At 39.8% G+C, this 13,179-nt stretch overlaps 1 long non-coding RNA gene across 5 annotated transcripts in view; it reads left to right on the top strand.

Annotated features, from left to right (window-relative positions):
• The window catches only part of LOC105487735 (uncharacterized), a 61,951-nt gene that overhangs the window by 28,290 nt on the left and 20,482 nt on the right, over positions 1-13,179 (top strand). For 3 of the 5 annotated variants that reach the window (XR_011621357.1, XR_011621353.1, XR_011621354.1), the window contains one exon: positions 10,913-11,055. The exons of the other annotated variants lie outside the window; for them this stretch is intronic. This is a non-coding gene — a long non-coding RNA (uncharacterized lncRNA). The remainder of the gene's footprint in view (positions 1-10,912; positions 11,056-13,179) is intronic. 5 annotated transcript variants of the gene reach the window in all.

The raw sequence follows: 13,179 nt of genomic DNA on the forward strand, positions 1-13,179 counted from the left end.
AGTATACTTATACATTCTTTTTTTGATGGACATTTAGTTTCCAGCAAGGTTATTTAAATTAGAAAATGCAACAATGAACGTTCTTTTTTTTTTTTTTGAAACAGAGCCTCACTCTGTCATCCAGGCTGGGCTGCAGTAGCGCTATCTTGGCTCACTGCAACCTCCGCCTCCCAGGTTCAAGTGATTCTCCTGCCTCAGCCTCCCAAGTAGCTGGGATTACAGGTGCACACCACAATGCCCGGCTAATTTTTTTTGTATTTTAGTAGAGACAGGGTCTCACCGTGTTGCCCAGGCTGGTTTCAAACTCCTGAAATCAGGCAATCCACCTGCGTTGGCCTCCCAAAGTGCTAGGATTACAGGTGTGAGCCACTGCTCCCAAACAAACATTCTTTTTTCTTTTTCTTTTTTTTGAAATGGGGTGGTGTTCTGTTGCCAGGCTGGAGTGCAATGGTGATCTTGGCTCACTGCAACTTCCGACTCCCGGATTCAAGTGATTCTCCTGCCTCAGCCTCCCAAGTAGCTGGGATTACAGGCACGTGCCACCACACCGGCTAATTTTTGTATTTTTGGTAGAGACGGGGTTTCACCGTGTTGGCCAGGATGGTCTCGATCTCCTGACCTCATGATCCAACTACCTTGGCCTCCCAAAGTGCTGGGATTAAAGGCGTGAGCCACCGTGCCTGGTCAACATTCTTATTTCTAATGTGGCATAGAGGAGTGGTTAGGAGCCAGGGTGCTAGAGCCACATTACCTGTATTTGAACTGTCTCGATGGGTAAATTACTTCTCTGGATTTGAGCTGTGTCTCTATGGGCAAATTACTTCTCTGTTCTTCTCTTTAGTGCCCTGTTCCCTTCAGTCATGAAAGCAATGAAGGAAGACAGAATTTCTAATATTATGGTTTCTGAATCATCCTTAATGAGCCTGTCATCAATAAAATGAGAAACTGCAACCTATTTAAACACTATTTATCAGATTATAACACACATTAGAGAATTTAAATATCTTTATGGCAGGACAATGAAAGTAAAGTGCAGTCTCTATTCTGACTATTGTTTGAAGCTGAAATTTATTGGTATTTTAATACCAATAAATTAAAGTTAGTAAGTAACTTGCTAAGTAAGTCCAATCATGGCATACTACTCAAGGAGCATTTTACAAAGATCTAATACAGAAACTATGTCTGATACAACAGTAACTACAGTTGCCAGATCCCCATTTTATTTCCTGTAATTTATATTTGATGTTCCTGGATTCCTCTGTCTTTTGGAGCAGCCTATCGAATGTTTGAAAAGGGAGAAGTTAATAGGTGTATATAATTGTGATTTTATTTACTGTCCCTGGGACCTAGTGCTGTTTTAAATTCACAGTTTGGTGGGGTAGAGTGTCCATTTGGCATGTTTGTATGTGCTTGGCCCATTTAAGCAGAGCTCTTCTTTGCCTTAGGCTGGTAAAAAAAAAATCAATTCTAATAGCACATTTGAGAAGAGGAACAACCATTATTGGAAACTTCTTTGATGTTTAATTTGTCGTTTTAAAGCATAATTTGGTAAACTGAGGTGTTTTTCCCCTCCTTTACATTCTCCAGTGGCCAAAGTTGTCTCTCTTATTAGAAATAGCCATTTTTTTTTTTTTTAAAATGAGACAGAGTCTTGCTCTGTCACCCAGGCTGGAGTGTAGTGGTGCGATCTCGGCTCACTGCAACCTCTGCCTCCCGGGTTCAAGCGATTCTCCTGCCTCAGCCTCCCGAGTAGCTGGGATTATAGGCGAGCACCACCACGCCCAGCTAATTTTGGATTTTGAGTAGAGACGGGGTTTCACCATCTTGGCCAGGCTGGTCTCAAACTCCTGACCTCAAGTGATCCACCCTCCTCGGCCTCCCAAAGTGCTGGGATTGTAGGAGTGAGCCATGGTGCCTGGACTTTATCTATGGTTCTTGTATCTAAAGTGAAAATTTTTGAAAGTTGATTTCTGTCCAAGATATCTGTACTTGAAGATTGACAGTAGAGTTCCTCTGGGTAGATCTGACATAGTAACTGAATAGGAGGGATTGGAGATGGGAGCTGTTGTTCCCTTCCTCCCTCCCCATCCCCCACCCCCACTTGGACTGAACCCTAATCTTCAGAGCAAGACTCCTTAGGATTAGGATAGAAAGAAATTAAGATCTCAGAAGTTTGAACTGGTTTGTCACTGACTAGGTAGAGAGTTTCCCTTGGTTGTTTCAGTGCTAAGAATTTGATCCTGTCTGGTGCTGCACCTATCTTTTTGTAATTATATACATTCATTGTTGTTATATCAATTTTGAAAAGCCGCTCATATGGGCTTACTTTACACAGATAAAGTTAACCATTTTCTTGTTTAAGCCATGCTGCTTTCAATTACAAGCAGCCTACACGAATTCTAACTGATACTGGTGGAACTGGATTAAATGACTTTTGGTTCCTTTCTAGTTCTGACACATGAGCTTAAATATTTTTTGAGGGCCAGTTCTATGCCTGGTGCTATGCTAACTGTCCACATTTCCCTCCTGTCTGTCCACATATCCTGCAAAGTGAGCTTCTTTGAACTACATGCTTGAAGCTCTGAGTTGGTTAGCATTCAGAGACTGGGTGATGCAGCTCGAGTGGCTGAATTTTCTCCCTACCTTCTGACAGTCAGTGGGCTCTGATGATCAGTGTCTTGGTCCTGCCCATTTTTGCTAAGAGCATGAAATAACTTAGTTTCTAACCTCAGTATCCTAGTTGTGAAGTCCAGCCTGACATTCAGAGAGTCTATACTTCTTTTTTTTTTTTTTTGAATTTTACTTTAAGTTCTGGGATATACGTGCAGATTTGTTACATAGGTATACATGTGCCATATGGTTTGCTGCACGTATCAACCCGTCATCTATGTTTTAAGACCTGCATGCATTAGGTATTTGTCCTAATGCTCTCTCTTCCTCCCTTTGCTCCCCACCCCTTAACAGACCCCGGTGTGTGATGTTCCCCTCCCTGTGTCCATGTGTTCTCATTGTTCAACTCCCATTTGTGAATAAGAATATGCAGTGTTTGGTTTTCTGTTCCTGTGTTAGTTTGCTGAGAATGATGGTTTGCAGCCTCATCCATGTACCTCAGAGCACGACACCTGATGCCTCTGTATCCAGTGACCACATTGTCAAGGTCAGCCTACTTGTAACCCCCACTTGTGTGTACCCCAACCCCTGGTCTGGGGATTCCCTGTATCTGTCATTGTCATTCCCCTTGGGGTCTTCCATCTGATCACCAAGGCTTAATTTGAGAAATCTGGTTAGGATCTGCTACTTATGTTTACACGTTGCCAGGGATTCTACTTGTTTCACCTTCTCTGGGCAGTCCTAGGACAAAACAATTGGGTCTATTTGTTCATTCATTCATTTTCTCATTCCTTCTGTGGTTAGTACCTCCTATTTAATATAGCCAAGGCATCAAGATACAGTTACCCTTGATGAAGTAATCAAGATCTATTTGCTAGAATACTTTAGATATGTTAACCTTTTATCAGGAGGAAGAAATGGCAGGAGGTCACTGAAGTTCAATGGACAGAATTCTTATTTCAGCAAATGTGGCCACATTTGCTAAAGATTGTGTTTATCTGGGTCTGACATTATCTCTTTCCGTGTCTCTCTCACACTCTCTTTGTAGTAAGATATTCGAAGTCAGTATCTTCTGGATGATGATGATCCATTGGAGGAAGATGTCCTTGTTGATGTATGTGTTTTAGGTTCTCCAACAAATAAGTATATAGTTTTTGTTTTTCTTTCTTTTTTTTTAAATTTTATTTATTTTTTTGAGACAGGGTCTCACTCTATCACATAGGCTGGAGTGTAGTGGTGCGATCACAGCTCATTGCAGCCTTGCCCTCCCAGGTTTGGGTGATCCTCCCACCCCAGCCTCCCAAGTAGCTCAGACCACAGGCACGCACCGCCATACCTGGCTAATTTTTGTATGTTTTTGTAGAGATAGGGTTTTGCCATGTTGCCTAAGCTGGTCTCGAACTCCTGGGCTCAAGTGATCCTCCTGCCTTGGCCTCCCAAAGTGCTGGGATTACAGAAGTGAGCCACTGTGCCAGGCCTAGTTTCTGTTTTTAATTGGAGAAATAGCTTCAGATTTGGCCAACTTACAAAACACTTATTTTTAAGTCATTTGAAATATAATTTATTTGAAACTTAAAGATATTTTTCTTTGTGCTAGTCTTTTGAAAATACTTGTGTCCTTTGCAAATGGTCATATCCTTATCTGAATAATCTTTTGTAAATATAATTTCTGGAAAAAAAGGGAAATTCAGCTTCCTATTCTAAAATGTAAGAACTAGGAACATGATGCAACCTGGCCTCTGGGAAGGAATCTGGCATCCACTTGTTTGGGAGATATTCATTGAAGAGTTAGTGAAGCCATTATACAACGTGTGTGTGTGTGTGTGTGTGTGTGTGTGTGTGTGTGTGTGGAGGGGGGTGGGGCAGGAAGGGTAATTCTAAAGAGCACAGAGCTTTTAATAGCTATGCTATTTAAAATTGATTATTTAAGTATGAATAAATACCTGTTATAGTAATTTTCAGAAACCTCTAATTTATTTGGGAAAGGATGGCATTATAAAAAGTAATATTTGTCAGAATCTGTTATAAAAACTGGTAAAGATTATGTGAAACTCAACAGAAAGATACTGAAAAAATTAATAGCATGGTTTGCTGCAAATCAGAAAAATGTATTCACAGGGATTGAAATGGAGGAGGAAGAGTTTCCAAGGTAAGGGAAAGGGGGATAGCTGTGAGATTGGGGATGGAGAAAAATAACGTTTAATACTAAGTACAGAACTGGGAAATTTAGATAGAATTCACATTATAAAAATAAATAAATATAAATATAGGGTTTTTTTATTGCATACTACAATTCTAGAAAATGTCAAGATTGTTTGGTCATCTTATATTTTTGCTTCCAATTTATCATTTAGCCTTACAGACTTTAAAATAAAGGCTATTTTAGGCTGGGCACGGTGGCTCATGCCTGTAATCCCAGCACTTTGGGAGGCCAAGGTGGGCAGATCACTTGAGGTCAGGAGTTCAAGACCAGCTTGGCCAACATGGTGAAAACTCATGTCTACTAAAAATCCAAAATTAGCCAGGTGTGGTGGTGCATGCCTGTAATCCCAGCTACTTGGGAGGCTGAGGCAGGAGAATTGCTTGAACCTGGGAGGTGGAGGCTACAGTGAGCCGAGGTTGCACCACTACACTCCAGCCTGGGCAACAGAGTGAGACTCCATCTCAAAAAAAATAAAAAATAAATAAATAAATAAAAAATAAAATAAAATAAAGATTTTTTGAGGAAATAAATCATTTTCTACCAATATTACATAGAAAGTCTAAAAAACATAATTAATAACTAGAGAAAGATAGTGTATTTAAAAATAATATCTAACCAGAGAATTTCAGGTTTCCTTCTGGTTTTCTAACTATTGGTAGCTAAAAATGCTGATGTCATTTAAAATTATTAATTGCTGTTTTATATGATCCATTTAAGCTTAAAATAAAACTGGATATTCAACACTAAGCCAATATTTTTGTTCAATTCTGTGCCAAGAATGATTCTAGGTGCAGATACACGGCTATGAATCAAACAGCCAAGGGAATTAAGAAATGGAAATGAGTTCTGTTTCCATGACAATTTAATGATTCTTATTCTGTGGGGAAAACATTCTTGCACTACTTCCCCTGAGTTCATGTAGAGTAGTAGTTCTCGATCCTGGCAGCCATTAGAATTACTTCAGGGTTACTTGGAGTGGCATGGTCTCAACCCAGATTTATTAGAAATAAACAGAATTTCTAGAGATGGAGCCTGTTACCTTCTTCTTTTTGAGCTCCCTATGTTGTCGAGCCAGAGTTGAGAACCACCAATTTATTCTAGAGTATGCCAAATCCAAGGAAGCAGATGGAAAGCCTACTTCATTTCTGAAGATTCATAGCTTCTTTTTTTAAAATTCAATGCACAGGAATGTAAAATGGCTTTGTTGCTGTGGAAACTGGTTTGGCAGTTTCTCAAAAAATTAAACACCATAAAATTACCATATAACCTATCAATTCCATTCATAGGTGATATACCTTCAAAGCATTGAAAACAGATGCTTAAACAAATACTTGTACATGTATGTTCATAGCAGCACTATTCACAATAACTAAAAGGAGGAAACCATCCAAATGTCCTTGAATAACACACTGTGGTATATACAATGGAATATTGTTCAGCCACAAGAAGAAATGAAGTAATGATTCATGCTACATCATAGATGAATCTTGAAAACATGCTAAATGAAAAAAGCCTGACACAAAGGGTCCCGCTGTATGATTCCATTTATATGAAATATTCAGAATAGGTAGATTTCTATAAATAGAAACCATATTGGTGGTCGCGGGGGCTGAGAAGAGGGAAGAATGGGGAGTAACTGCTAAATGGGTATGGGTATTTCTTTTGGGACGGTGAAAATCTTTTGGAACTAGATGTAGTGGTTGCACAACAATATGAATGTAATAGATGCTACTGAATTGTTCACTTTAAAATGGTTAATTTTATGAGATGTGAATTTTGCCTCAATTAAAAAAAACCCTATCATCTACAAACATTAAATCTTTACTTTTAATGTGATTTTCTTGATTAAAGAAAACTAGCTTTTCAGCCAGGCACGGTGGCTCCCACCTGTAATCCCAGCACTTTGGGAGGCCGAGGCGGGTGGATCATGAGGTCAGGAGTTCGAGACCAGTCTGGCCAAGATGGTGAAACCCTGTCTCTACTAAAAATACAAAAAAAATTAGCAGGGCATGGTGGCGGGCGCCTGTAATCCCAGCCACTTGGGAGGCTGAGGTGGAGGATTGCTTGAACCAGGGAGGCAGAGGTTGCAGTGAGCTGAGATCATGCCACTGCACTCTAGCCTGGGTGACAGAGCAAGACTCCATCTCAAAACAAACAAAAAAACAAATACAAAAACAAAACAAACAAAACTAGCTTTTTAGGAAATCAGATTAAAGCTTGTCATAAAACACCAGTTGAATTGACTTAATTCTGTGATCCAGGCTTTTCGTTTGTCTCATAAATAGCCTTAGGAAGAAGCTGTGACTTGCCCACATTCTGAATACATCTAAGAAGATACTGTTATCTGGAAATCTGAATTTCTTTAAAACTCTGTGTTTAGGTCTTCATTGGGGAGCTCTCATGGACCAAAGGGTATCCCTTGTCTCAAAAATTCATGCCCTTGGTTTCAAAACTTCTGGCCATGTCTCTGAGGCGACAGAGTGAGACTCTGTCTTAAAAATAAATAAATAAAAAATTGAAGATACTACCTTCCCCAAAAGGACAGAGGAGAAGCATGCCAAAAGGAGGAAAGGAAATTATTATATCAAAAAGATACCTGCGCACGTATATGTATTGCAGCACAATTCACAATTGCGGATATGGAATCAACCTAGGTGACCATCAGCGTGTGGATGAAGGAAAGTGTGGTGTATACAGGTCAAGCATAGTGGCTCATGCCTGTAATCCAGCACTTTGGGAGGCTGAGGCAGAAGGATCCCTTGAAGCCAGAAGTTTGAGACCAACCTGGGCAACAAAGTGAAACCCTGTCTCTATTTTTTAAAAAGTGACGTATATATACCATGGAATACTACTCAGCCATAAACAAGAACCAAATAATGTATTTTCAGCAGTTTGGATGGAACTGGAGGCCATTATCTGAAGTGAAGTAACACAGGAACAAAAAACCAAATACCACATGTTTTCACAAGTGGGAACTAAGCTATGGGTATGCAAAAGTATACAGAGTGGTATAAAGGACACTGGAGACTCAGAAAGGGGGAGGATGGGCTGGGCGCAGTGGCTCATGCTTGTAATCCTAACACTTTGAGTGGATCACTTGAGATCAGGAGTTCAAAACCAGCCTGGCCAACATGGTGAAATCCCATCTCTACTAAAAATACAAAAAAATTTAGCTGGGCATGGTGGCATGCACCTGTAATCTCAGCTACTCGGGAGGCTGAGGCAGGAGAATCGCTTGAACCTAGTAGATGGAGGTTGCAGTGAGCCAGGATCACGCCACAGCACTCCAGCCTGGGTGACAGAGCGAGACTCTGTAAATAAGAAAGGGGGAGGGTGAAAGGGGGATGAGGGGTGAAAAACTACCTGTTGGGTACAATGTACACTATTGGGATGACTGGTACACTAAAAGCCCAGACTTTACCACTCTTCATCCATGGAACCAATAACCATTTGTACCCCTAAAGCTAGTGAAATAAAAAAGTTTTTTAAAAATTAGGGAAATAAGAGAATAGGAAAAATCAGCATAAGAGATGTGAAAATGTCACAAGTAGCTAGAGACTTCAGGTTTTGAAAACATACCAGAAATCTGAATTTTTCTTAATAAAAAGATATAAGAATACTCTAGTGGTATTTAAAAATGCCAAACAATGGATATATTTGGAACCTAGAAAAAACTTGTTATTGTTTGAGAAATAATCATCTGGAGGAGTGAAAATGATGGGCAAGTAATGTAACTGATTTACTGAAACATTCTTTAATAAACACTCAGGATCAGACTCACAGAGGAGGAATAATCAAAGACCCTGAAAGCTGTCCTTAGACTTCTTCTATGTGATACCCATACCCTTAGAAGGTTGGCAGGTATAACACAGAGCTGAGGCCTTAACACACTCTGGTTACATCAGGTCTTTGAAACCCTGTGACTATCCCTGAATACAGAACACATTTTTATCTTCCTGGTTAAGATATTAAAAATATGCTGTTCATAGGAAATGCTGCCATATTGCTATGGCCGTACCAAACAGCTAGCAATTCCCTCCCCTGCTCCACTGCTCGTCTTTGTATCTTCAAAAAAGTCACCTTAAATACAAAGATTTAATGTGTGTACATTATTTCTTTTGAAATAATGATAGATTTATAGGAGGTTGCAAAGAAATGTCCAGGAAATTCTCACGTACCTTTTTCTCAGCCTCCTAAATATAAACATCTTACACCACTGTAATATAATATCAAAACCAAGAAATTGACACTGGTCCAAAACATACAGTTTAATCAGATTTCACCAGTTACATATGCACGTGTGTGTGTGTGTGTAACTTTATACGATTTTGCCACACCCATAGCCTTGCATAACCACAACCACAATCAAGAGACTATACTACCATCACAAGACTCCCTAGAGCTATTCCTCTACAGCCACATTCATCCTCTCCCCATATCTCTAACCTCTGACGGTTCCTAATCTGTTCTTCATCTCTATAATTAGGTTATTTTTTGGATGTTACAAAAATAGAACCATGTTGTATGTACCCTTTTGGGACTGGCTTTTTTTTTTTTTTTTTTTTTTCACTCTGCGTAATTTCCTTGAGGTTCCTCCAAGTTGTTGCTTGTGTGAAGGGTTTGTTCCATTTTATGACTGGATCGTATTCAATGGTATGGATGTCCCATAGGTTCTTTAACCATTCACCATTGCGGGACACTTGGGTAGCTCCCAGTGTTGGACTGTTATGAATGAAGCTGCTGGGAGTCAGTCTTCGTTTCCTCTGGGGCACCATGAGTAACACCAAGAGTGCCCTTGCTGGATCATAGGATGAGTCCATGCTTAGTTTCAAAAGGAGCAGCTGGGTGCTTCTCCAGAGTGGATGCAGTCTTTTAAGAGAGAAAGTACTCTCTTTCAGAAATACTAACCTTGCCGAAGAAGCCTCCCACATTTCTCTAAATAAATCTTTTTTTTTTTTTTTTTTTGAGACGGAGTTTTGCTCTTGTCGCTCAGCTGGAGTGCAATGGCACAATCTCAGCTCACTGCAACCTCCGCCTCCCGGGTTCAAGCGATTCTTGTGCCTCAGCCTCCGGAGTAGCTAGGATTACAGGCGCCTGCCCCCATGCCCAGCTAATTTATGCATAAATAAATCAATTTTTAAAAGAAAAGGGAAATACAATTATTTTCTTAAAATATTGAGTTTTAATATACTGTATTTTAAATTTTATTTGGAACTCAGACATTTAATTTTTCTAATTTCTCTGTCATGATTCAGATGTCAAAAAGCAGCTGATCCTGTGTAGTTTGTGATTTCACGGCATGCTAAATATAGCAGAATGGTGGGGTTGGTTGTGAGTGATAATGGCTCAGAGATAAAAATAATTGTTTATGGGGTACTTTGGTTAAAAGAATCATGAAAATAATATTTTCAAAGAAAGACTAAGAAGAAAATATAATTGTCTCTTTTTGCCCACTAAATTCTAAATGAGTTGCTCATGTTCTCTCATGATTCAGTAGCACAACCCCACCTTCATATAGTCGAACTGTGGCTGCTGCTAGCCTCAACACCCTCTTTTTCTTTTTTCTTTCTTTTTTTAAAATAGATACAGTGTCTTGCTATGTTGCCCAGACTGGAACTCCTGGGCTCAAGTGTCCTCCTGCCTCAGCCTCTCAAATTGCTGGGATTATAAGTGTGAGCCACCACACCACCTTCAACCCTCTCTTAAGACTAAAAAATAATGAAGGCGGGAATGAAGGAGGTGGAATGTTTAATACAGCTCAGAAATACAGACATTAATGAGACAGGTAGAAGATAAGTTTGGGAAATAGAGTATTCAGCATAAATGAACCTGTTTCTGGTTATCTTGTGTTTTTATTCTTTAAGTTTAAACTTTAAAAGTTCTGTTCATCTTCTCACTTCCTTTGACCCTGTCTCCTTGTTACTTTTCCTCTGCCCTGGAAATCATAACTGACTGAAAAGTAAGCTTTTCCCTTCATTGGCTTATCACTGGCAAGCTATTTTAATGTAAACATCACCTTAAACTCATAAAAATGATAATTTTGAAGGTCTCGGTGCTTCTTTTCAAACCTTCATTCACTTTCTCTTATCTCTTCCACAGGGAAGGGTATCAATTTACTTCTGAGAATTCCCCAAAAGGAACAAATGGAAAAGAGAATTTTATCTGCTTCATTTGCAATGTCACAAATATGGATCATTTTCATAAAATTCATCCCATACTCCTGGGGTGAAAGAGTTGATGAGGTAATGTGCAGAGAACCTTCACTGGCAGTTCTGATATCAGATGTACAGTTTTCAATAATCAGTTATTTGTAGATTATTTTCAACTCTACTAATGTTTCTTATGCATCTGAGGAAGACAAAAATATTTGCTGTGTGGAAGCTGGAAGGAGGAAGCCTGGGACGTGGAGAACATGTATCAAGCTGAAAATGGGCCTATTTTTGTTTTTTTACTATTTAACCAAAATTTGAACCAATCAGAAAATTACAGAAAAACTGAGAGTATAGTTTAAATAAACCTTTACCCCTGAACTGTTTGAGAATAAGTTGCCAGCATGCTGGTCCATCACCCTGGAATAGTTTGTATTTCCTACAAAGACACTCATCTATAAAACCACAATACAATCATAAAAGTTAGGCAGTAAACACTGATACATTACTATCGTCTAATTTACAGAGCCATTCAAGTTGACAGTTGTTTCAATAATGTCCTTTATAGCAAAATGATTCAATCCAGGATTTTGCACTGCTTTTAGCTGTCATGCTTCTTTTTTGTTTTGTTTTGTTTGAGACAGGGTCTCACTTTGTCACTGAGGCTGGAGTTCAGTGGGGTGATCTTGGCTCATTGCAGCCTCGACCTCCTGGGTTCAAGCAATCCTCCTGCCTCAGCCCCCCTAAGTAGCTGGGAATACAGGCATGTACCACCACACCTTGCTAATTTTTGTATATTTTTTAGAGATGGAGTTTTGCCGTGTTGGCCAGGCTGGTCTCGAACTCCTGAGCTCAAGTGATCCACCTGCTTCGTCCTCCCAAAATGCTGGGATTGCAGGTGTGAGCCACCACGCCCGGCCTCATGTCTCTTTTTTCTTCAATCTAGTACAGTTAGTCTTTCCTCAAATCTCATCCCTTAGCACATTTGAAAGTTCCAAGCTAGCTATTCTGTAGGATAACCCGCCATTTTAGTTTGTCTGATGTTTTATTATGATTAGATCCAGATTATGCATCTTTGGCAGGAACATCACGGAAGTGATACTGTGTTCTCATTGCATCCTATCACGTGGGGTAAGATTTTTTAAAGAAATAGATTGTGTTTTTTAGGTTCACAGCAAAATTGAGCAGAAGGTACAGGGTTCACATATATCCGCTGCCTTACACATGCATAGCCTTCCCCATTGTCAACATCCCCCACCAGAGTGCTACATTCATTACAATTGAGGCCCACATTGACATATCATCACCTAAAGTCCACAGTTTACATTAGGGTCCAGTCTTGGTGTGATGCATTCTACGAGTTTGGACAAATGCATAATGACATGTACCCATAATTATAGTGTCGTACAGAATAGTTTCACTGCCCTGAAAAAGCCCTATGCTCTGTCTGTTCATCCTTCCCTCTCCCCTAACCTCTAGTGTCCACCGATCTTTTTACTGTCTCCATAGTTTAGGCAAGATTTTCATTTGCCCCATTATTGATGATGAACTTTTTTTTTTTTTTTTGAGATGGAGTTTCACTCTTATTGCCCAGGCTGGAGTGCAGTCGCATGATCTCAGCTCACTGCAACCAAACAAGTGATTCTCCTGCCTCAGCCTCCCAAGTAGCTGGGATTACAGGCACCTGCCACCATGCTTGGCTAATTTTTGTATTTTTAGTAGAGAGGGGGTTTCACCATGTTGGGCAGGCTGGTCTCGAACTCCTGACCTCAGGTGATCCACCTGCCTCGGCCTCCCAAAGTGCTGGGATTATAGGCGTGAGCCACCGTGCCGGCCGATGTGTACAGTTTGATCACTTAATTAAGGTGATGTCTGCAAGGCTTCTCAACTGAAAGTTACTCTCTGACCTTTGAAAAAAGTAAATATTCGGGGGGAGCTACTTTAAAACGATGTAAACATCTTGTTCCTCATCAAACTTCCAATCTATGTATTTATTTTATTTATATATATGTGTGTGTTCCTATTTTATTCAAATGGTTATAGTTCATGACTCATTTTTTACTTTAATTTTTTAAACTTATTTTAAGTTCAGGGGTACGTGTGCAGGTTTGTGATATAGGTAAACTTGTGTCATGGAGGTTTCTTGTATGTATTAATTCATCACCCAGGTATTAAGCCTGGTACCCATTGGTTATTTTCCCTGATCCTCTCCCTCCT

Source organism: Macaca nemestrina, chromosome 3, assembly GCF_043159975.1.
Source record: "Macaca nemestrina isolate mMacNem1 chromosome 3, mMacNem.hap1, whole genome shotgun sequence".
NCBI lineage: Eukaryota > Metazoa > Chordata > Mammalia > Primates > Cercopithecidae > Macaca > Macaca nemestrina.